The 25,230-nt window shown below is 40.6% G+C and overlaps 1 long non-coding RNA gene across 7 annotated transcripts in view; it reads left to right on the forward strand.

The window, feature by feature from the left end:
- Positions 1-25,230, forward strand: part of LOC102369430 — a 46,109-nt gene that overhangs the window by 16,662 nt on the left and 4,217 nt on the right. For 4 of the 7 annotated variants that reach the window (XR_003091927.1, XR_003091925.1, XR_003091930.1 and 1 more), the window contains 2 exons: positions 322-542; positions 660-3,768. The exons of 1 other annotated variant lie outside the window; for it this stretch is intronic. This is a non-coding gene — a long non-coding RNA (uncharacterized LOC102369430). Of the gene's footprint in view, positions 1-321; positions 543-659; positions 3,769-25,230 lie in introns of those variants that run through there. 2 more of the 7 variants (XR_003091926.1, XR_003091928.1) reach the window with 2 other exon arrangements.

Raw genomic sequence — 25,230 nt, forward strand, 5'->3', positions numbered from 1 at the left:
AATTCTTGGATTCTATCCTATTTTTGACATATTATTTAAAAATATCTTCTCTGAAGGTATGGGTCTATCATCTTCCATTTCTATTCAGATTATAGGTACTAGCTACCTGTAATTGCTCAGTGTGTGTGGTCTGTGCTTATAGAATTCCTTACCTTCGATATCATGTCCTCTGGAAAATTTTGGGGTGTTTGCAGCATCTGAAGTATGATAACTTAACACAGTAAAATATGAGTCTTGCCTTGCTTAGCAGGGAGCTGAGAGCAGAATAGCAATATAGAAATGCTGAGGATTTTTATTTTTTTATTTTTTTTACTTTTGCAGTGTCTGTTTCCTGCAAATATCTGCCATCTACAATATTGACTGGTTTATCAGGCAGCAGGTATCTCTATCAGTCTATCTCGAATTGTCATCCAACAGAAGATTAAATGCTGCCTGCCTCCTTCTTGTGATTTTTTCAGTCTTCACATCACAAAGTTTTCAATCAAATTTCAGCAGTGTACATTTAGCTCAGAGAACTCACGGTACTTATCTTCCTAAAGCAGGTGATTTAGACTGTGTTTACCTTGTACAATTCCAAGATATCTCTCAGCAAACCTGTCCACATTTAGGCCTTGAAATGGTTCCCAAGTTCTTTTTTCCTTTCTCTGTCTCTTCTGCAGCTCTCTCCACAACCAGGCTACTAGCCAAACAACAACAACAACAAAGATCCTGAATAACAGACAAGTGCCAGTTTTCAGAAGAGTTATATCAGTGCAGCAACCTTGCATTGTTAGTTTTTAAAATGAAAAGCAACATAACCATATACAGCATTGTTCTAAAGAGCTTCCTCATTAATAATCTTTTGAATGCACTTATCACAGTTGCGGTTTCAGCTCATGAATCAGCTCAGGCATGAGGAGGATGTCAGCTGTGCACATTTCTTGCTTTACATCAGATACCTGAGGAAGCTGTGGTCTGTTAGGTATCCTGGAAAATAAACTACAGCTCCATTTGTAAGGAATTCAGTATGAACAAGCTGACATTAAAAAAAGGACTTCTTTGCCAATTAACATATTTTCCACATGGGGTTTTGATAAACAGACTAACTAGATTCTGAAGAAACATAAACTCGAAGATAGAGAATTCGGAAAGGTTAATTCCAGTGATCACAAAGCCAGGGTGGAATTGTTGTCTTGTGTTCTATATAAAATAATAATAGTATAAATAGAAGTAAAATGACTTTCCCAAGGACCTGTGATAGGTGACTGGTGGAGAATCAGGAATTGTTAACTAATTCTCTAACCTACAGAGATTTTAGTCTGCCCTGGCTTCAGTCAGTGTTAAGACCAGGCATGAGATCCTTATACTTAATCCACCCCTGTGTGGGAGAAAAGGCTTGGTATGATGTAAAAGGGCCTTAAAAGCTGTAGTGGTAGCTAGGGAGAAGTCTCACACTGCAGGCATTGTGGAGAATGGCTGCAGGCAGATTTCTAGGGATGCTTTAGCAGCTATAGAGGAGAACCTGGTGGAGTGAAGCTGCTGTATCCTTTGCTGCAGAGACCCCAAACAGCACTGTCATGTAGAAACTGCCCTTAGTATGACTACTGGGACTGTTTAAGATGCCATTGTCTTCCCAGACTGGCTGGGAGCTAGTCCAGCCCTCAACTGCAGCATATGACTGGCAATCCAAAAATCCAAGAGAAATGTCTAGCAGCTTGAAGGAAAGTGGATTCAGGGCTGCCATCTTTGTTCACCCACACCTTCTGAGCCAGGCATTTGGTTACAGGAGCTCTGTAATGCCAGAGAATTTCCATCTAGCAAAGGAAATCATCAAAAGGCAGGATTCACTAGTTTTAATCTACTATATACTGCCAGTGTGGCACAAAGGAGAGTTAAGTGACATGAGAATTGGCCCACCTGTTTGCTCATGAATGCCTGTGGCTCTCATTTAGTGTTAATGAAATCAATGTGAACACATCAAAGGGAAAAATATGCTGAGAAGTAAAAATCAGTGACTGGCCATTGTTAAATCAGCCAAGTTGACTATGTGAACCTAATTTTCCTCCTGTATATGCAAACTGAAAAGTAAATTGAAGTGCTAGGTGTGAAACAATCGCTTTGCTGCTGGACATGGAAAAAATTATTACTTTGTTTCTATTACTTCTGTCCCTCTGTGTCAGATTTTCCCTTCCACTTCCATAAGTGAAGCTCAGTAAAAAAGCAGTGCCCTACTTGGGGGGAGAGGGAAAGGTTGTGGCATACAGCCTCTTTCACTCCAGCCTTAAAGAACCTCTCCTATGAGCCCTGTGCAGTGCTAAGAGCCTGTAGGAGAAGGGGTAAGTAAGAGGTTGATGGCATACCATTCTCCATAACATTGTTGTCTTCAGCTCTCTAGAGGGTCCCAGGTATGAGTTAATGTATTAACTTTCACAAGGACAGCAACATTTCCTTCCCTCAATAGTGTCTTCAAGGTGCCTATCAGACCCAAAAGGGTATGTGGGAGCGGGGGGCTGGGAAACAGAGTAGATATTCAGTATCAGGGATACCAACTGTCCATAAATTTATAAATTTATGGACAGTCTGAAAAATCAAGTAAAAAACTCCTGTCCATAAAGTCAGTAAGAAACTTCTGCCCACTAAAACTGGGAAGCCACCCGAGCATCAATCAAGCTCCATGATCAGAAAGAAGCTGTTGAAGTACAGATGGAGCATAGCAGCACCACCTGGTGTGCAGGAGCACCAGCACTGCCAGGTTATCTAAACCCTTTGTTCCCAGCCTCCTCTCCCCAGTGGTGTGGGCAGACTGCTCTGTGGGAGCCTCCAGGGACTTTCAGTCTCCAAAGCAGGCAAGAATCCCTGTCCCCCTCTTCTCCATGCTCAGAGGCAAGTCTCCTGTCCTTCCCATCTCCACCCCTTTAGCCCCTCCCCTGCCTACGACTGCTGGTTTCCCTATTCTTCCAGGGGCGGGGGAAGCTTCAGAGCCCCTCCTGCCAGGCTGCATGGAGGCTGGGTTCAGATGGGGGCAGCAGCAGCAGTGGTCGTGTGCCTACTCCAGGGGACCAGGCAGGGAGGAAAAACCTGTTCATAGTCACTGCTGCTGTTGCTGGCTTCAGGTGATCCCAGGCCCTGCATATTGCAGCAGGAGTATGCAGGAGTGGCTCTAGAGCACTCCTTGCCCCTGGGACAGGGAAAGCAGCAGCAGGCCAGGGAAGGGGCCATGTTTTTGAGCACGGAGGGTTGAGCGTGGAGGGGGGAAAGGGAGATTCCTGCTTTGGAGAATTAAAAAGTTCCCAGTTGCTGGTCCTGCAGTGGAGTCCAATCTGAAAGGGTGGGGGTGCAGCCTGCCACTGTACCCCATCTGGATTCTCCCCACTCATCTCACAGGTAAGCAGCTAATCATTGGAATCTGTGCCAGGATGGGGAAGCAAGGCTAGTGGGGGCAAGGCTGGAGGCATGAATGCCGTGTGCCCTGCAGGTGGCGGCAGGAGTGTGGTGGCGGTATGTGGGGAACTCCTGCAGGCAGCCGCGGTGCTGTTGGTGGTGGGGGGGATGTGGTGAACGCTGACCTGCAGTCAGTGACCGCCCACAGACGTTTGACAGCAGTGGCCGGTGGCGATCACGGATTGCCCGCAGACGCTGCTGGTGCTATTGGCAGTGAGGGAGGTGGGTGGCAAGCATGGACAGCCTGAAGGTGCCATCAGCAGTGTCAGTGGTGCCTTGTTGTAGGGGGTGCGCCGCCACACTCGGGAGGTGCACATGCACCTGCATGCACCCCCTACGTATTGCCAATGGCTGGGGGTGGGCTTTGGGGAGGGGGTGGGGAGGCAGAGACAGCATGATGCAGGGTGAGATTAGGAGGTTTGGGGCCTGGTGGCACATTATAAAACCACTTTTGTAGTCGAGAAGGGCTGCCAAACCAAGGATTTTTTTTATGACCATCTGCAAAATTTTTACTGACTATTTTTCTGTTTGTTAAATCACTGTTTAATTTCAGTTAGGGTCAATCTTCCTCCAACTACAAGTTTCCCTCACTTTATGCTGTATGTGCATTCCTGGAAAATGGTGCATAACTTGAATTCACATAAAGGGAACCCACTTTACAGTGTAACAAATAGGGATATATTCCAAGACCTGTGCTGTATTTCAAGACCCCCAGACCTATATCTACCACTTTTACAAGCCAATTTTGATACTCACCAACAGCAGACAGTACACACAAGCATAGGGTGGTAGTGAATGTTACCACAATGGGGACGGCAACTACAGAAACACATCACAAACAATGAGTGAGGAGCACAGATGCACACAGGAGACTATATTTTGGTGCACATCACTCCCACAATGCACCGCAGAAAGCAGCTAAAGGCAGGCTTCTACCACACCGATTGCATAAGAGTAAATTTACCTCCCATATAATAAATTTTTGGTATAAAAAGGGTCATCACATAAGAACAAATTCACACATACAGAACCCACAAAAGTGAGGAAAACCTGTAGTCGTGTTATGTTACATATATATGAACAGCTGTCTTTTTAAACCATCTTTATGGCAAGTCCTTTGTGATTTTAGGTGGGGCTGGTAGTATTACCTATATTTAAGATTACATAGCTCTTCCTGTTTTAGAAACCTGTCTTCAGTTGCTTGTAACTGTCAGATAACAGCATTTGGGCTAAAGGTCCATGATGGGTATCTACCTCAGGTTTATATGATCACTGATTTCATCCTGTGGGACCAGAGGGACCTGGTACTGTCCAACCTTTTTGTTCTGTGGGACAGATGGACAATACCAGGTCCCTCTGTGGGGTGGATCTAGCCAATGGGCCTGATCTAGCTGTGGGGGGTTGTTTAGCCTGACCCTTATCTCTGCTGAGGATGAGGTGGGGGACAAGGGGGAGCTGGGCTCAGACTGGACAATCTAGACATGGGGTAGGAGGAGACTACACCCTGGTCCTGGTCCCAGTCCAGATGTGTGGGAGGAGGGAAGGGGTTGGGGATGGAGTGGCCCTTATCTGGACATGGTGGGGGAGCAGCCAAGTCCTGATCCTGATCCTGGTCTGGATGTGCAGAGTAGGGGCAGGGTGGCCCAGTCTAGATGCACCTGGAGGGAGTATGGGCAGAGCAGCTTCAATCCAGACATGCACAAGGCAGAGAGGGAAAGAACCCAGCCCCAGTCTGGTTGCACGATGGCCAGGCTAGAGCAAGGCATTTTGGCTCTGATCCGGATGTGGGGATGGGGTTAGGGCTAGTGTAAAGGGAGCAGCCCTGCCTGATCTGGCAGGCTGCATCCCCATGAGCAGAGGCATGTGGTTGCCATGGCACAAATTCATGCCACTGCTTTTTTCCCCAGTGCGTGCCTCTGCACGTGGCGTTAGCACAAGAAAAAATGCTCTGGGTAGGGTAGGGGAGGCTGGGGCCAGGCTGGGGGCCTCCTGGGGCTCCAGCAGTGGTGATCTGGGAACGCAGAGCCTGGCTGGCAGCTAGAGCGTGGCTCTGGCTGGCCAGGCTCTGGTTTCAGGCGGTGCACACTGCTGCCACATGTGCTGCCCCACATTTTTCAGGCACAGGTTTTTTTGACACCAGGATTTCCTGGTGTCAGAAAAACCCACTGCACTGCAAATTTGCAGTGTGGTGATCATCTGCATGTGTGGCATGTGCACGTTGTGGAGGTGCAGATGGGTCTGCAGTGCAACAAACTGCATGTGTGCACTCATCTGGACATGTCCGCAGGGAGCAGATCCAACCCTGATCCTGCTGCCTGGGTGAGGCTAGATCCAGCTGTGTGGAGTTTCCACTGCTCCCCCTGCCAACTTTTCTGACCTGTGGGGATCCCCATGGGTTGGATGTCATGGCTCCATGGGCCAGAAATTAAACACCCCTGAGATAAATAAGAGTGTGTGATCATGCATATATACAAAGTAGAGTGTATGGATTGGAATTACACAAGCAGTCTTAATTCTGACAATTTTTACTGTTTGGATGTTGACTTCCTTTAATGTAGTATTTTTGTGTAATTTATTGTGCTTTAGCAGTTGATAAAAGTGAATGTTTCCTTTAACACACTGAGGGTGGAAGAAGAGCATGTAGGTTGGGATGTGAGTGGGACCTGGTAACAAAAAGTCTGAGATACTGGGATTTGGGCCATACTATTGCTGTTTGAGCTGCTCCCACTAAAACAAAGCTGGGGTTTCTTTTATAAGCAAGGATTTTTGTAGTTGAATATTTTGCACTCATAATATCACCTTTCCTTTTGGGCTATCATCACAAACCAACAAGCCCCAAACCCCAGGATATTTTCCATCCTAATTAATTCTCCCAATACCTTTCTGCAATAAATGCATTGAACAGCTGGAGGAAACCGAAAGAAAAAATGACTGGAGCAAAATGCATCTTACTAGTCATCAAATCAGATGCAAATACCAATCAGGAGTACCAGGGGAAAAAAAGCCCATACTAGAACCTGAAATGCATAACATTAATTTGTGGAAGGTATCCTAAATCTTTAATCAGAGTGTTTTATTTTCATTGTAAGTTTTGTTAGGTGTTGATTCACGTATCCAGCTCTTTCAGTGCTTTGGAAAATACATGTATTTTACTTTGACAAATAAATTAACCTGTGGTTACTTTATCAGTGTGTTTTGTGTCATAGTTCTAATTTCCCGTTCACTAGATTGGGATGCAATGATTTCACGACAATGTCAGCACAGGTCTATGGAAAAGACATTATGGTGTCAAAATGAAATGAAACAATGTTAATTTGTCTATGGAAACTGTGTTACTCTGCCAAATTGAAACATAACCCTTAACTCAGCCACCTTGAGACTTGGCATTGTAGTAAGAGCAGCAGACCCCACAACACTGGGTGATTTTTACAACAGTGCACTGGGAAACTACAAATCTGGGTTAAATATTACAGAAGGTAAGACTATTTGTTCTCTTCTACAGAATCACAACTGTATAGCATTTCCTAAGGTTATAGGAACCTTTCATAAAGGGCCACATGTGTAGCAATGCCTAAAGCACAAGAAGAGAGTGGGAAGGGAGTAAAAACCCTTTGGCAGCCTCTAAGTCAGACTTCCTTTGGCTTTCGTTGGTTCACAGCATGTCTCATTTCTAACATTATATTAATGCATCTTTTTGGGAGTGAAACAGTATTAGGTTTTACAATGTTCACAGCACCTAACCAACATCTGGGACATCTGAGCTCAAATTAAGCAATGTTCTAAATCCAATTTGGATTCTAATTCCACCAGGACATAACATTTCTAGTAAAACTAGAATTTGAACATCAACCAGAATCCAGAGTGCAGGGAATACAATAATGGAGAAGGGCACTAAGCACTCTGAAATCAAAACACAAAAGTTGAGGGAAGGAGGGAGAAATAATATACATTATTTGTAATTACACACCCACCCACCCATATGCATCTATTCCCTCCACTGTTAGCAGTTATTGAGTTACAGAATCTATTTCTCAACTGTAGTTTTGTCTTTCATTTTATGTTCCTGGACAGCACAGCCACCTTTGAAAAATGGCAATCCTTGATCTTTTGCCCCAGGGCTAACATCAGCAGATGTCCTTTAGTTTCTCTTTCCATATTCAGTCCCCCTTACCTTCTAAAGCAGGAGTGTACTTTCTGAAACTGACAGGTGTTTCTCTTGTGTTGCATGGAGATGGATTTAGGCTATATGTGACCTGGAATCATCAAAATAGGGGGCCTCTAGACCGTCTCTCTGATTGGTGGGAGGGGAAGAGGCTGTTGTGACCTCTGTATTCCTGTGAAAACTGACATATCACACTAATCACATATTACACAGTAATTTTGGGTGGCTCCTGGAGCTCTTAACTCATGGATTGTCTGCATATTAACACCTTAAAGTGGTTTTAAGCATTTGTTAAGTGACTTAAAGTTAGGCCACTTCAGGGCAGGATTGTCTCTGTACCGGACTACCCAGCTTGTGTTCCATTAAGGTGCTGTCCCCATAGATGTGCTACCCAAGTCGAGGTCTTCCAGTATCCCAGGATCTCTCTCACTCCTGCCCCTAGAACAGGGCTGGAAGCCCTCACCCACAAGCCCTCTATTGGCAGCTCACAGCTACAGCTCCTAGTTGTGCCTCTGTTAATCAGGCCTCTAGTGGCAAGTCAAAACTCTGCAGATGGGGGACAGTTAGAGGTTTTTAGACTAAGAGTTTGACTGCTCCAAACTTCAAGCTAGCACTAACACTGATCAACATTTGTGCAGCTTACAGCATAAGGTGTAACCAGGCCCTTAAGATACCACAGAAAGGAAGGATGGTCGAGTGGGAAGATTGAGGAGAACTGCTTTTAATTCCCTGCTTGGGAAATCTATATGTTTTGTAGGTGGTCTTGGTCACTTATATTATACCTATATTGGAAAGTTATTATCCCTGGCACTGGACCCCATGCTGTTCAGAGTTGCCTTAGGCCCCTGAAAGATGTTACACTTAAGATGTGATTAACTGGGTAATCGTGTCTTAAGCAGTGACCTGGCCATATGTTCATTCAATTAATGATGTGATAAAACAGGGAACAAGCCACAAAGCTATTACACAAAATATGTGTAACTTTGTTTATACAGTTTACGGGGGATGGCAGAAAGGCTGCTCCTCATGATTCTAGGGGCAGGAGCAGCAGCAGCAGCCTAAACCATGCAGTAGCAGTTGGGTTATGGGAACATAATATTCTCCATCTCTCACCAGTCCTCCAACGCTGCTGCCCAAAGCATCATACTTATACAAAATATGTTTAACTTTGTGGTTTGTTCCCAGCATACCTTAAATTGAATGTGGTCCCAGCCTCCAGAGCATACTGGAGTCCTTCAAGACTCTGGTATGCACCCAAAGCTGGGAGCACTGGTCAAGTGATTGGGGGTCCCAGCCAGGTGCATACAGGGGAGCCCTTGGCTCTGATCCAGTCCTGCAGCTCGGCATGCTGGGCAGCCGAATGGGGCTCCCAGCTGCAGGAGCACATCAAGGGCTCCCCTGCATTCTGGCTGCTGGCAGCCCTGATCACAGCCGACCAGGACTCCCATCTATGGGAGCACATGGGAACCCAGCTTGCTACTTGCTGGTGCAGGGGGAGCCCAGGATCACGATCCCAGGCTCCCCTTGCTCCAGTAATATGGTACAATTGGGATCACACCCCCCCGATCTCATCATCGTGTCTCAGATCCCATCATGCTTTTCATTTAATGTCTGTCAGTGCTTCTTGCCAGCCTGTGTATTGCTACCTGAAGAGGGGAGAGCATTGAAGACCTTTCCTCATAGGCAGGCCAAAATCCCAATGGGGAACATAGTCCTTGTTTCCTCATAGCAATCCTTCTCATCACCAGTTCAAAAGAACACCTTGCCCAGGTACAGAGGGGAGTGTGTTGCCATGCCCCCATAGGCAGCCAAGCTACCGCTATGTCATGTTTACTAAGGAGCCTCCAGAGGAGGTTTGGGCGACTCAAACACAATTCTTTCTGACACTTCCAACTACAGCTGAGCTGCCCTGCACCCTCTCCACTATGCCTTATGGCACCAAACAGGATGCTACCCTTCAACATGAATGTAGAGGAGGATAGGTGAACAAAGCACACTCACTTTCTGCAGCTACTAAATGCTTCACCTGCAGAAGAAAAAGGCTTCTTAAGGGCTCTTGACCCAACACCACTGAAGACAATGTAGTAAAAGACTCCCTAAAAGAGATTCCAAATCTCCCTCTTTCCTGCAGATGACTGAGGTGCCTAGGTATAACTCTTGGTGAAACCCTTTGTCAGAAGGTCACTATTAAAATAAATCAAATCTGCACCTGCTGTTATCAAATGAGGAAACCAAATTTAAAACTACTTCATGGGATTCCTCTTCTGTGTAGGTGCTACTTAATATGAGTGAGGTTTTTTAAAACTTGGATCCATTATGAAAATAAAGAAAGAAACCCTTCACTCCAGGATTCCCTCTCTTCATTTTTTCTCTTCTCTTTTTATTTTTTATTTTAATAAGTAGAATGGACATCTGGCTGCCAGGTTTATACTTCCCTACAGGCATTGAACAACATCATTGTTTGAACGTATTCCTTAGAGGTTGACATTAGGTAGATTTATCTGCTTTCCTCCAGTAAATGAGAGCATTCCAAAAATGGTATGGAGAGAATAAACCACAGATTAATTGCACAAATTATTTTAAATATCTTACACATTTGGGGCAATGCTTACATTATACTGTAATTGAGAGTGCTGGTATGTGAAATGCCTTCATGTGGTAAGCAACATTTCATGATGATGACTTCCGTGTACTTCTATTTAAAAATAGCAGTATCTATTTAGAATAGATATGTCAGAATTATTTTAAGAAAAAAAAAAAACATTGGTCTACAGCCCTATGATCTAATAGGTTAGCATTTGTTTGGTTAGAACTAAAACAGCCGCACTTAAGTAGAATAGAAAATTTTCAAAATAGCTAGCAGGAAAATCTGCATCAACAACAAACCTTTTCTTCACCCAACTAATGATATTAATACTTCTTTGTTCTCGCCTACTTAAACGCACCTCAACCAGACTCTCCTGTCAAAGGCCTGGTAGGATAGATAGCAAAATGTCCTGACAGACAACAGACTCAGATAGTGGCAGAAGGTATACCTTAAGTCAAGGGTCATTCATGGTAAATGCCCAACTGCCAGGCCATTTTCATTTGAAATAAAGCTAAATTATTATATGTGGATAAGTATATGCATTTTAGAAGAAGTGACTAAGGGGCTTAGGACCCAAATGCTTTATAATGTAGCCATAGCCAGTGCATTGAATTACTGTCAGAAATGAAATGGAAGCTAAAGCAACTCTTAAAGCATATTTCCCATCCGGTTTGAAACATTCTGATTCTCTTGTTGTTGTCAACTTAAAACATGGCAGAGGAACGGTGGCTGAGAAATGCCTGGGGCTGGCCCTGTGAAAATTTATTCAGCTTTTCCTATGTTTCTATTGGTGTATGTATATAAATCCCATGGTATAGAACTTTCATGCAAAGGGTTTCAAATGGTTATTCAACAGGTTATATATATGTATATAAGTGAGTATGTGTATGTATGTATGTATGTGTATATATGTGAATTGGAGGTCATGTGTTGTGCAGGCAAATAGAATAGCTATTGTTTAATGAGATATCTTAATAATGAAAGCATCAGCTGCACCTTTTTCTGAACATCCCCTCTAGGACATTTACTGAGCTAAAAATGAAAGAACAGTGAATTTTTGAACAAAATATTTTCAGGTGCTTTTTAAGAAATGGCATTGTACCACAATATGCATTTAAAGTGAAGGGCAGGTGAACGTTTGGTCCCACTGAAGTCAATGGTAAAACTTCAAGACGTAGACATAACACATTTTTCATCTTTAAATATACAAGAATTTTTGAGATCTTTTAACTATTTTCTGATTTTCTCTCTCTGCAATCTATGGTGCTCCCATCATGACTTCTAAGAATATATACAATATGTTTTGAGCCTTTTGCACACTCTGTCATCCCATCCTCAGAATTGAAAAAAGAGCCCACAAGGTAAATAAAAATATGGTATTGCAAGGAATGAAGAGAACCCTTTTTGTCAACTTTTACTTTCCTGCCTAATAAAAATAAAATGCATGGATGAGATCCTGTCCTTTTGAAGGAAAGGGAGGTTTTGCCATTGGGCCAGCAGTTCACCTCATCATCTTTTTAAAAAAAATATGTAGCACAAACGTATTCTAACAATAAAGAAATGAATAAAAGAAAGAACAGAAAGCAACTCAAATGTAGCTGCCACAATTCTTGAGATAATTCTTTCAAATATCTCTTAATATTCTAGACCATAATCTAAACTTATGTCCACATAACAAATAACAGTCCTTTGAAATAACTGAGGAACTGTAAAGGCATTAAGAAAATGTGCCATTAAGAAGAGAATTGTAGAGTTTCCTATGAAAAAGATTCACAGTGTACATACTTCCACATGTTCAGAGAAATGATTAAAACATTTATAGCTCTTGTAATTGGTCTCTTTCAATTTAAAAATATAGTTTTTTTTTTAAACAGATACATTTCTCTGCTTTCCTTTGTCTACAGTACCATTAATGAAATTAATTTTTTTTTCAGTTGCAGAAGGCAGAAAACAGATGTGTTTAAGGGATTTTAGCCATGAAACATGACTGGTCATCTAGCTATCAGGAAACCCATACCTGAACTGAAGGGTCCATCATATGAGACCCAATCCTGCAAAATTGTTCTGACCACTCTTGCCTTAGTAACTAACTGACATGGCAGTTGGGGTTGTTCTTCCTGTCAAATAATATTTCTGTATGCCAGTATCCTGACTACTACAGAGTGCCTGAGTATTTCTTGTTGTACATTTCTACCTCCTCAGAGTTCACTGTAATAAACCTTCAGTAATAAACCCACATGACCTTGTAGTCAGTGTACATATGGGTCACTAACAGGCTGGTCTTACAAACCAAAATCACTTTTGACATCTACAGACCATGAGGTTTGGCCTGGTTTATGGCACGTACCTATATGTTAGCCCAGGGGGAACAAAGAAAGTTTTCCACTACATCTCCAGACAAATTGTTCTTATAAGAATATATGCTGATGTATAGCTTTTTTTCTGCAGTAACTGTCAGTCAGGTCATGTTAGGTTTTCTCCATCTATCATTTTCTTTTATACTGTTAAACGAAAGCTTTAGGTTTTGTTCTAATTGTAAAAGCATATATCAAATTGTGTTATTACTTTTCATAATTCCCTAGGAGAGGGTGTTATACCTTTCCCCCTGTAAATTAGCTTAAGTAGAAATTGTCAATCTGAAATTGACAGGTATTTGTTACAGTCAACAATGCATTGTTCACTTTTTGGTTCATCCACCAACACAGGCACTGCTGTCAGATGTCACAACAGTAGGGAAACTTATTAAACTAGAAAGCGCAATACTATAATATCAAGAATTGAGGGTAAGAGTCTAACAGCCTTTGTGGGCTTGAGTTTAGCAGATTTTGCCCTTAGCTTAACTAACAGCATTTGTCTGTTTTCTCACTGTTAACACTACCAGGGCTGCTTTATGAAGTATTGGTCCCGGAGCTGCCAAATTACAATAAGATGGAGGCAGTAATTAGTCGGGTAACTGTGTTCCTTGCAGTTTCATTGTTGGAAAGGAAGACATATAAGATCTACTGATAGCAAGGTTGCCAACACAAGATTTTATTTTTTTACTGACAACCAAACTTGTTTACAGATATATGTTTTTCCTGACATACTTTTTACATAATGTAAATAATAGGCCCTGGAAAGCAGTAACAAGGGCTAGGTTAAAATTTAAGGCTTTAACACAAACCAAAATCTTACTTGATGGCAGCAATGGATTTATACCATGGTACCGCCACAGATTGATACTCCCAACTGAATCCTGTACTGTGCTGATCCCACCCCCAAAACTTATCCCCACCAGCTTGGCTCCCTCCATCCTAGTATGGACCCTTGCCTACTACCTCTTCCTCCTCCTAGCTCCACAGCTCTGTCCTGGCTGGACCTCCCCACTCTTTATCCCACATCAGGCTTCCTAGGACCCACACAGTTCTGTCTAACTTTGAGATGAGCAGCTGTTAGAGGCAGGTGATAGCCAACAGGATGAAGTGGCAGCACATGGCTTGGGGTGGGAGGCTATTGAGTCTCCCTTGGGCCACAAAGTCTTGAAGGAAAGCTCCCTGCAGGGTTCAGAGCACAAAATGGTGCTGCTCCGCTTTGTTTGTTCATCAGCACTTGCATCCAGCCTCATTACAATGACAGACTTTCAATCCAGGTCACCAGTTCTTAGTTTTTTATGGACAGCTCAATATTTTTTACAGATTCTATGGACAAGCCTTTTTAACCCTTTTCATGGACTGTCTATAAATTTAGGGAGAGTTGGCAATTCTGATTAGTAGTGATTATTTTTCTATTTCTGTATAAAACTCAGATTAGTCAATTAAACCAGAAAGCCTGCACATGCTCACTTGTGCAAGTGTTTTACAGGGCCTACAACCAAATGGTCCCTGTACTACTTTAGAGCAGCCCAAGTCTTGCTTTAAGCTACTCCACCTCTAGCATGTTTTATTAGTATTGAGGTGATGATGTTGCCATGATGGTCCAAGAGGTATGTGAGAGGCATCAATTCTTATGCGTGATTATCTTTAATTGGATGAATTTTATGTTTGGTATAGACATAGGCAATCACCTTTCCGGTATCATAGTACCCTTCCTCAGGCCTCTGAGACATAAAACAGAATTCTTGCTTCCATCTGTAGCAGTCTCATAAGGATCACTGTACTGGCTGAGGGTCAGATTGGGTATTATGAACTCTTTTCCATTTTTACTCCCCACTAATGTCTTCAATTTACACCTTTCTCTTCTGTCTTTTTCCTTATGGAGAGAGAAAATGCAGGTCCTGTGGACCCTGAAATATATGCTTTATGTTCACTGAGAATTCCTCAGTATGACTGGCACGTTCAGGAGTATCCCTCCCCAAAAGTGCTGGAGTTGCAGTGTAGATATAGCATCATTGGGAGAAAGAACCAAAAACTAGAAAGGCAAGAAAGGCTACTAGAAATCATGTGGGCCAAGATATGCTTTATAGTTTCTACAGGACCATCTGTGCTGTGGGGGAAAAAAAAGTATACAAATAATATGAACAAGCCACAAATGTATCCATCTCCATGCTGAAATACTGCTGCTTCCAAGTGAATCTTCATGATGAAATATTCTATACAGTACTTAAAAGACCTCTACCATTCAACAAAGGGAAGTATATCATTTCCTGTAAGTATCACAGCTTGAGAAAAATAGCCAGTGAAAGTTGCATTGTCCTTTTATTTGGATAGGTGTCTTAAAATTTTCATTTGTACAGAATTGAACAAAGTGGTATATGTTCCCAATTCTTTAAGCCAAACACTCCAGGAAAGTTGTCAAGAAAACAGGTGTTTGGGTTTTGTTTTATTGTCTAAGGAGATTTTATTTAAAATGGAGTTCCTTGTAAAGAATACTACATTTTTTTTCCTTCAAATGGACTGGCGCTGAGAATGAAGTAAGGAAAAGAAGTTGAAACACTGAGGGAGAAAGTGAGGTCTGGCAGGCTGGTTTCTCACTAAATGACCTCTTGATAGATCATTTGGGAATCAGGAATGCATGAGATTACCAAGAAATAGGGAGATTTATGGTTCCTTGTTTGGTCTCTTGTCAAGTATTCTTTTTCAGTTGATAATGTGATGGGTAATAGTGAATGGAAATAAAAAGAATGAGCCTCCATGATCCAAAGTATTTTTTTACGTTCTTATAAACCAGTATGTAAAGGAGTTATTTGCATGCTCAGAATATCTGTTTTCATGGTTTCATTTCAACATTTTCTAGTTGCATTTTAAAACAGAAATGTACGTATTAAGAATTTAGGAAGAAACCTTATTAAGGTTTAGGAAGAATATTAATTTGTCATAGTATTCTTTCTAAACCAGAAAAAAATAGTTTTCTTAGGGGAAGTTATTTGTAGATCACATTCAACATGTGAAAGAAATTTTAGAAACTTCTGAAAAGGAACAGTTGGGTTCCCCCAGGCACAACATAAACTTGCTTTTGATAGGTCACCTATAGCCAAAATGTCCCCACATGCCTAAATAGGTAAATATATATGTTTGGTGTCCCAAAGTTCTTGAGGGTTTTCAATGACTGCATGGTTAACCTCCACAACTTTGAACAAATGTCCAAACCAAACTAAACAGCTGAAGAACTGAGGTTTGCCACTGTTCATGTTACCCAGAATGAATATTAATAATATGGTATACTAGTGAATTGCTCATCAAGAATGATGAATGAATTTCAAATAACAAAAACAGATAGATTTTACTTTTTATATTTATTAAAATAAATTAAATATTTATAAAACAAATAAATCAGTCTGTACATTTGAAGATACTAATCCCTTCCTGCACTTGCTCTTATCCAGCGGGCTGGAGGCGCACCCACCCATGCTGCTGCCTGGCTGCCTCTTTGCTGGGCATGAGCAGGTGAGCACTTAGACTGGATTAATTGCATGTATTAATACAGGCTGGGGACTGATTAGCTGTTTGGGTAACCTGCTCCAGTGCTTTACTACCCTACTAGTGAGAGAGTTTTTCCTAATATCTAACCTACACTTCTCTTGCTGCAACACGAGACCACTGTTCCTTGTTCTGTCATCTGCCACTACTGAAAACACCTGTGGTAAAACAATGAATTGAACTTTGCCAATTGGTTTTGACTTGTCAAAAATTGAATGTTAATAAGCTTGCCTTAGATCTTCAATAGAATTCAAAGGATAAATATTCAAAATTTAGCTTCCAGTTTTGGACCTCATGTATAATTTTACATAGATTTCTGAGCAATTTACTCCCTATAATGTGCATCAGATCATCAAACCCCATTTGCTCTCCATAGACTCCTAATTTGTATAATTAAGGGTTTGCATATGTAATTTCCAATGGGTTTTTTTTAATGCAAGAGCTGGTTTGAATTTCCAGTGCATGTGCAGAAGAGGTACCTTGTTTTGAAAATTTGAACTTAGGATGTTAATTAAAGAAGGACTGACATGGAGCATTTTAAACAAGGAAGTAACCTTTTGCTTAGGGATGCCTTTTCAAAAGTGGAGTTTAATTTTTGGTGTCTTCTGTTTTGGGTGATCGGCTTGTGACACAGAAAACCTGAACAGCCAAACTTACTGACTGGGCACTTGGAAAATATTACTGGTTAGGTACTAGATGAACTGATGAATTGAGCAGCTTTCACATTTTTCTGTTAAAGAATGCCCAAATAATTCTTGTTGAAAGGAATGAAACCACACATTTCAAAGGAATTTTGAAAAAGAAATGAAAAAGTGGTAGGAAAGATAGGGCCTTCCCAAAGGGGAAAATAGAAACATAAATCTTCCTGGGCTACTTAAAGCTCATTTTAAAGCACAATTAAATGATTTGGTGTCTGAAAGGAAAATTAGCTTCCACTTTCCTAATCTTGTACAGTACACACAGCGTATAATATATTTATCTAGCTAGGAGTCCATCAAATACAAATGTAACATACGACAATCCTTCATTTCAGCTCTAACACAGATGGTTATCCCTATAACAAATAAATAGGCAGGCTCAGAATCAAGAAAGGATAAGAAAAATGATAAGCAAAAGCAAAAAGGGGAAAAAAATCTGGTGTAGATGATCTTGTGAGACACTACTTGATCCAACTCTTCTTAAGACCTCATATCTCAAAATCACAGTGGGATAGCAGAGCCTAGGAGCACTTAAGGGGGAATACAAATATGGATAACTGTAACTCAAACTACCTGTTAAACACACAGTCATATAATATCCTGTCAGGTCTCCGTCTCTCAACCCTACAAAGTACTTTCCTTGCTCCTGATGTTCCAAAGAAGTCACTTCTGCCCCTCCAGCTTTTTTATTATTTTTAAAAGGGGAAAACATTCTGCTAAAAAAAAAAATCCCCTGAAATAAGAGTCTCAGTGAAAGAGAGAGGCCTTACAATGTGCTTGAAAGAGATATGATCCCCATTCTATTTTATTCATATATTTGTTCCAGAGTTCATTGCTAATGAGATTATAGATCGATAGAAGTTGCCTGAGCCTATAGAGCAGGGGTCAGCAACATTTTGGGGCAGAATACCAAAAACACCCCCAACTTCAACTTGTAAGATGTTGGCGTGCCGGGGCAGATGGTGGGGGAGCCATGAGGGGCCTGATCCTTCTTGTGGCCATGTAGCCTCAGCCCCTTCCCTGCCATCCACCCAGAGGTGCACATGCCAAGCAAAATGCCTTTGAGTGCCACACTATGGCACACACTCATTCTGGCGGTTGCCTACCCCAGCTATAGAAAGACGGCATTTGGCTCAACTGTAGTTGATTAGGTACCTGTTATATTTTAAAGTGGTATTATATATTCATGCGCACACACAGAGTAGGTTTGAGATGTATACAGTAAATAGCATATGAAATTGTTATCACATCCCATGCAACAGGTTTTCCAGATATAGTATACACATTGGTAATGCAGCGTGGAAGATGCCTTGGTTAAAATGTAGATATCTGCATGCCTAAAACTGAAAACTTGGAATTGACTACTTGATCGTACTGTTCCTACACAGGTGAACAATCTTTAGCTATGTGATGAAGTCTCGTTCATTTGAGTGGTGTTTTTTGACTGAGTAGGAATTAACGAAGGAAGTAGGAACTATTTGGCTAGTCCACAAAATAATAAGATAAAAGCCCGCTTTTCTTAATTTAGCAAGTTTCTTACGTGTTTCAATCCTGGTAATTTGTCCCTGACACAAACAGTATAAAGCGCTTATTATTAATAACAATTTAGTCATTACCAACCTTTACCGTGATGCAAAACACTTCCCATAAGGTTAGTGAATTATTTGAAATGGATTAAATTAGCCTAAGAGGCATTTTTTATTTCAAGTCCTTGCTGAAGGCATAAACAGTTTTAAGGAAAGGTTATTGCAGTGGTGACTAAACTACAGCATGTATGCTACAAGTGGCTCAGGCAGCCTTTGTATAGCACAAAGAAGACCAGGGTGGGGACAAGCAGCACAATGGCAGATAGGACAGAGCGCAGAAAACAGAGTAGCTGCTTGAGCAGGAGAAGAGGATAGAGAGGCACCTGAGAAGGGTGTAAGCACCTGCCAAAAAGGCTGGCCCTCCCTGGGTTAAATATGCCACCCTGAGTTAAGATTTCTCGATTCTCTTGATAGCCCCATCAGGGACTAGAAATGCCTTGTGGACCTTGAGTAAGTCTCCTTGGTACTCTGATGTTCATTTTCTAAGTGCTGCCTACTAGAATATTTAGTACTAGTCAGTGCAACTAAAGTTAAGTATTTATTTGTTCATTTTAGAATGATAATTTATCCAATACATTTACTCATAATGTCTTCAATTAATTTTTACGGCTTTTGCTACAGCCTTTGAACTAAAGAATGACAAATGTATTTTAAAAAATGAACCCAAATCTCTTGACTCTTACTTCAGTGCCTCACTTCAGTGTTCCTTCCCCTTTAAAGTAACCATTTTTATTGCTGCCATGGTTGCAAGTATGGCATACTTCCTATTTCAGAAACGTCCTCTCTGGAGATCAGAGAGATGCTGGAGTGCGAGGTGATATTTTAGTGGGATTCAAAAGCACATTTTGTTTCATGATTTACCGCGTGTTCTCAGAGATATTGTTTCAATTCATAACATCTCTTATTTTTTGGCAATCTTCCTTCCTGGTGCATATACAGTGGAGCAAATCTCTGAATGAGGTTGATGAGATTTGTAATACACCCTGAGTTAATTTAGACAGCAGGTTCTTCCCTTCAACAAAACTGTGGCCCATATACAAGTCAAATCTGTTTTTTTCCTTGGGCAATGATTTATTTCCCTCTTAAATTGGCTGGACCAGTTAGTTTTTTATTTTTATTAAGTCACACTATTCTTAAATGAAACTATTGATTTAAAGTCAGCTTAGTGAGGATTTAATTTGTTTTCAGGGGATTAGAGCAGGTAACATGGGATAATTTTACAATAAAGTGGAATAGAAGCATTCCTTCACATTACCCTCACCTTTTTTTCTTGCCAGGCTGCACAGACATTACAAATTTTCAAGTAAATTGTGAAAATACATTCATAAATCAGGCCTAATTCTTCTGGCTGCTTAAGGGCTATTCTAAGGAATATTTTTCTTTGACCTTGTCTGTGTTTGTCCTTCCTGGACAGTCTCACTGCTTTGATGTTTTACATGCTCACACATACACACGCACATGCACGCACATTGGTGCATGTGCATGCACTATAAATAGGGGCATTTTTAGAGGGAAAAATGCAGCTATGTGTTTTAACTCTGTTGAAATTGCATTGGATACACAGAGATTTCCAAAGCTTTAAAAAAAAATATGGTAACTACACAGATGACAAAAATGGAGTAATCTAAGTTATATCCAACATGTCTGCAAATTGCAAACAGTGGATATTATTTCCACCATGGGTAGTTGCTAATTCTTTATAACCATATGAAATCTTTTCTTTTTTAAATCATATGAAATTGCATCATTTTTTCTTTGGCCTGAATCTACTCTGCGTTCAACAATTTCAGGGGGTTTCTTTGTTCATGTGGGGTCTGCTCCCTCTCCCATTGCATTCAGGGATAAAAATCTCCTTGACTTGAATGGCAGTAGGCTTTTTATTAGGGTGGATGTATCAGCCCATTTCCAGACATTTTTTGGACTGTTTGCTCTTTTTTTGTTGTCGTTCTTCTGTTGATAGCACATCCTTGCAAGGAAACACATTTGGCAAGATAAATATACACAGAGCTCTGCCCACACATACTCACTGATGAAATTCCTCCCATTCCTGTTTTTAACTTGTAGTTACTACACACTTGCTGTGCCTTGTTGTCTGAAAGCAGGTTATGATCAGCACCCATGGTGGCACTGAACAGTGTGGCCCTTTGTAGGTTCCTTGTACTTATGCTGAGCAATGCAGAAATTATGCTGAAGTCAAAAAGACTGCTGTGGTGTAATGTACTACCAAATGTGAGAAAAGAGGGCAGAAATGAATTGTTATCAAGTGAAACTATCAAAACATGCTGGAGATCAGCTGTTCAGGTTACTCAAGCACTAGGAATTGGAAAGCTCCATTTTAAATCAATAGTGCCTTCTACTTAGGAAAGGATGAAGAAAACATAATGGGGAAAAAACCCCAAATCAGGTCTATGCTTGATGCTCACTTTTGGCAGCCTGGCGATGGGGACATTCTTCTATCTGTGACTGCAGCAAGGTATACCCCGTCTATGGTTTGTATCTACACAGAACAAGGTTGATTACAAACTAACAGTTCTCTTGTAAGTAACGTGGAAATAATTTCAGCAAGTCAGCTCTGGCTTCAGTTCTACATATATTTTGAACTAGATGCATATCCTACATATTATTTCTCTATTGCATAATGTGGGATCCTGATTATTAAAGAGAAAGGAGATTTTATGGGGAAAAGTGAATAAACCACGCAGAAACACTCCCTTTTGTTGTATAATAACTAAATTGTTATTAATATTAATATTTTAAAAGAAGAAAAAAAGGCTTTTTGTTTCTGGTTTGTTTGGGGTTTTTTTTTTTTACCTATACTGTACTCCACAATTTTAGGAGATCCACATCTGGAATCCAGAGCATCCCAAGAATCAATCTGTCAGGCCCCAGTCAATTGTAATAGTGCACCTGGGGTAAAATTTTGGCTTATTAGAGTAAGTTGGAATTTTGCCATTCATTTCAACAGGGCCAAGATTTCACCATTGATTTCTAAATTCTCTCTCAACCCTACCAATATATAGGCTGTTGCCTGATTTGGGTAAATGACTAAACAGTGAAGGTTTACAGTAACCCTATGCTAACTCTTGGCCAAAATAAGATGAATTAGAACTCTTCAGCATCACAAATTTGGGCTGAAAAAGCATATCATTTCATAATTTGGCAAATTCTGCAAATAAACCTCTCAAGGCAATGTGTGCAGTGAGAAAAAGTAAGAGCTACAATGATGTCATGGTGCTTGCATTTTTGGCCATTGCTGGCAAATATCTTCTAAGTCAGGGGCAGGCAATTATTTTGGGCAGAGGGCCCCTTACTGAGTTTTGGCAAGCTATTGAGGGCCGCATGACAGGCAGCCCAGGGCAGATAAATATTAATTTTCTAAATTTTTTTAGGGGCCCTGCGGGCCGGATACAATGGCCTGGCGGGCCACCTCCAGCCCCTGGGCCGCATTTTGTCCACCCCTGTTCTGAGTATTTATTAATCTTTTTTTGCTTGTAGGTGCTTTTACAGTTAATATCATAGGCATTGTCTGTCTGTCTGTCTGTCTGTCTGTGTGCGCATGAGGAGGGGTGGGGTGGGGAGAGAAGCAAACAAGACTCCTTTTGAAAATACTCATTCCTACACTGCTTGACTATTTGAAGACCTCCATTAAAAATGTATTTGCCACAATAAATAGTAAATTCCTGTTACCTACTTATCTAGTCAAATCACCCCTTTTGTTGATTCCATTTACAGAAATCCCAAAGGCTATTTTACAGTTGCATCATAAATTGGAAGAAATGAAATTATGAAAATTAAGATGGGGACTCTAATGAAAAAACATGAATACTAAATCACAGTGATTTTTTTGCAGTTCATTTGTTCAGTGCCACTTCATACTGGGTAGTTTGGGATGGAAGGATGTTGGTGGGACTTCTTTACCTCCTGTTATTTTTCTTTTTTCTGCTTCTCCAAACACTCATCTAATTCTTCTTTTATGATTGTGTATATAAATCCCTCTATTGCTAACCCTATTACTGTATTCCATACATTAGCTACTTCCTGTGCATACAAGCCATTTGCTTAAATTCTTTTTGGTCTTGACCCTTCCTTGTCTCATCTTATACCCCAACTTTTTTCATGGTGAACATCAATTAAATAGTCTTAGTGCCAGATGAAATGGATGAAAAGGTCACATATATTTCATTTGAGATGCAAACTTATTTCATAGTTTCATAGTTTTAGGGTCGGAAGGGACCTAATAGATCTTCTAGCCCGACCCCCCGCCAGGGCGGGAGAACAACCCAAAAAAACCCCACAAACCCTAAAAACAAAAACGGGACTCAAATGAGTCCAGCCAGGTAAGTATCCAGCCTCTTCTTAAAGATCCCCAGGGTAGGGGCCAGCACCACCTCCCTTGGAAGTTGGTTCCAGCAACTTAGCTGAAGATGCAATAGATTTTGTCTGCGTGAGGAGTAGGGGGTGGGGGCAAGTGGAGAATGAAACTAAATTCCCAAACTACTGATGAAAATTTAAAATAATAAGCATTCCAAAAGGCATTTGTCATGAGCCATAGTGTTTGGTACCATATAAATAAAATTGTTGCTACGTAGAGAAAAGAAGAAGAAAAGGCAACCTCTGACACTTTTCAGACATCACAGAAGGAGTTTTACAAAGCCAAATATAGATTCACTAGAGTTTCACATAGTTGTGGTACAGAAATCTGGCCATATTTGTCTAATATATTTGTCAAACTCCACTCAAACATCTTAGAATTGAAAGTTTATAGGGCTCAAACATTATTGGGTTCCACTTAGAAACTTCTATTGAAAAAAGCAGGGGAAAAGATCCACTGAAAACTCTGGGGAAAAAAATACAGCTCTCAGCTGGCAGAGTAGAAAACCCATTACTAGAGGCATGGTATGGAAGGAAAATAGGGGGAAAACCAATGTACAGTATATATAAGAGAACCCTTTCTGCCAGTTCAGTTTGGAGATATTATTCAGAATATAACAAGGCTTGCTTTTGGGTAGAACAAACACACACATAGGAACATGCATATATAGCATATCACTATATAATCAAAGCCCAGACTTAAACTGGAGAAAAGATGGACACATGCAACCTTGTTTTGTAAAATATGAACTGTGAAGTTTGATGACCTCTGGCTACCATGGTCCTCTAAACCTTAAAGGTGCAGTAGTACCTGTACAGGGGCCACACTTTAGCCAACAAAACATCTATTAACTTTAATGTGAAATTTACCTTAGTAAGGAAGGTGACATTAAGTGTTTATATAGTAAAGAAAGTTGAACTTGAGTAAAATTGTCTCCCATGCTCAGCATTACAACTGAAGGCTACATTTTCCCTTTTTTTAAAAAGCCACCCCCAAGTTCTTTTTCTCTGAAGATTAAACACAACAAAAGACGTTTTCTGTAAACTGAGGTATGCAGCATAATTCTACCTTCTCTCTGGCTGATGTACTAATGTGTAACTGTAGGGTTTAATTTTACTTTACATTAATCAAAAAACAATAAAGGCCATAAAACCCCCACTAAGAAGCATTTTAAGTTAAGATCCAAAGCGAAACACCCTGGGACTTTGTCTATTGTCTTGTTCAGTCCCCCTGTAAAAAGAACAAGATAGCATGAGAAAGAAAGAAAAATTGAGCCCACATTTTTTGCATAGAGATGGAGAAAACACATAATAAATTAGGGGGAGGAGGGAGTGAAATAAAGGCCAGAGGTAAATGACGTTTAATTGTGTGAGCTGCTCTTCCTCTTGTGGTCCCTGCCAGCTGCTGCTGCTATTGCTACCTTCCTGTTTTAAGATGAAAGCAATGATGGTAGACACGTGCAGACACACAAAAGAACCTATTTGGACTGGCGTGTCAGCTCATCTTTATCAAATGTTGCACAGGTATATTTTGTTGCCATGCTTCATTACCCCAGAATGGCATGCCTGAAATGTTTGTCTCTTCTATAAACCCAATAGCTTTCCCAGTGAGTCACATTTGACAGAGCAATAGACGGGTATTCACTTGCTAGCATACATTTGTAAAGCCCAGACAATTATATATATATATATATAAATAAATATATCTATATATTTATATATTTATATTTAGAGATATAGATATATATAGATCTACACCTCCACATATTGATATATATAAACATATATATATATGTGTATACACACACACATTTTATATGTATATGCACATATATACACACACATTTTATAACTATAATATAATAATAGATATTACAGCATGTATGTAAATATGTCCATTCATTCCCTTGTTCTTAAACACATATGCTACATAAGTAGTATGTTACTTACTTTTGTGTTTGTATGTATATACAGCAATACATTAAAATAAAATGAAACAGAATAGCGATCTGTTTCTCTAAGGTAAATCTAATTTACCTTAGAGAAAACACTAATCAATTAAAGAAAAAGTTTGGTCAAAAATGTGTTTTTACGATAAGAAACAATCAGTCAATACTTTATTTACAGGGCTAATTTTGGCCAGAAATGTTGAAAAACAAGAATTAGTTCAGCCTGGAACTAAAACAATAGCCTGGTTTTTAGGGGAAGAAGATAAGGTCAGTCAGAGGAGGAGTAAGGTATAGGATATTATGGAAGTAAAAGGGCTTTATTCTGTGGACAATGCTATGAGTGAAGAAATCAGTCCCAATATATGCTTCAGGGCTTTTGCACCCATAGAGCCAGCTACTATATGCTGGGTGGATTTACACAGCAATATGAAAGTGTGATTGCAGCAAGGCATACCCCGTCTATGGTTTGTAAATCACTATTACTCTCTATGCTATGGAATCTCATGGGAACCAGAGCTGTTACTACTAACCAGCAGTCAGTTCAGGTTGGTTGTTTGCTTCGG

Source organism: Alligator sinensis, unplaced genomic scaffold (assembly GCF_000455745.1).
Source record: "Alligator sinensis unplaced genomic scaffold, ASM45574v1 scaffold411_1, whole genome shotgun sequence".
Classification (NCBI taxonomy): Eukaryota; Metazoa; Chordata; order Crocodylia; family Alligatoridae; genus Alligator; species Alligator sinensis.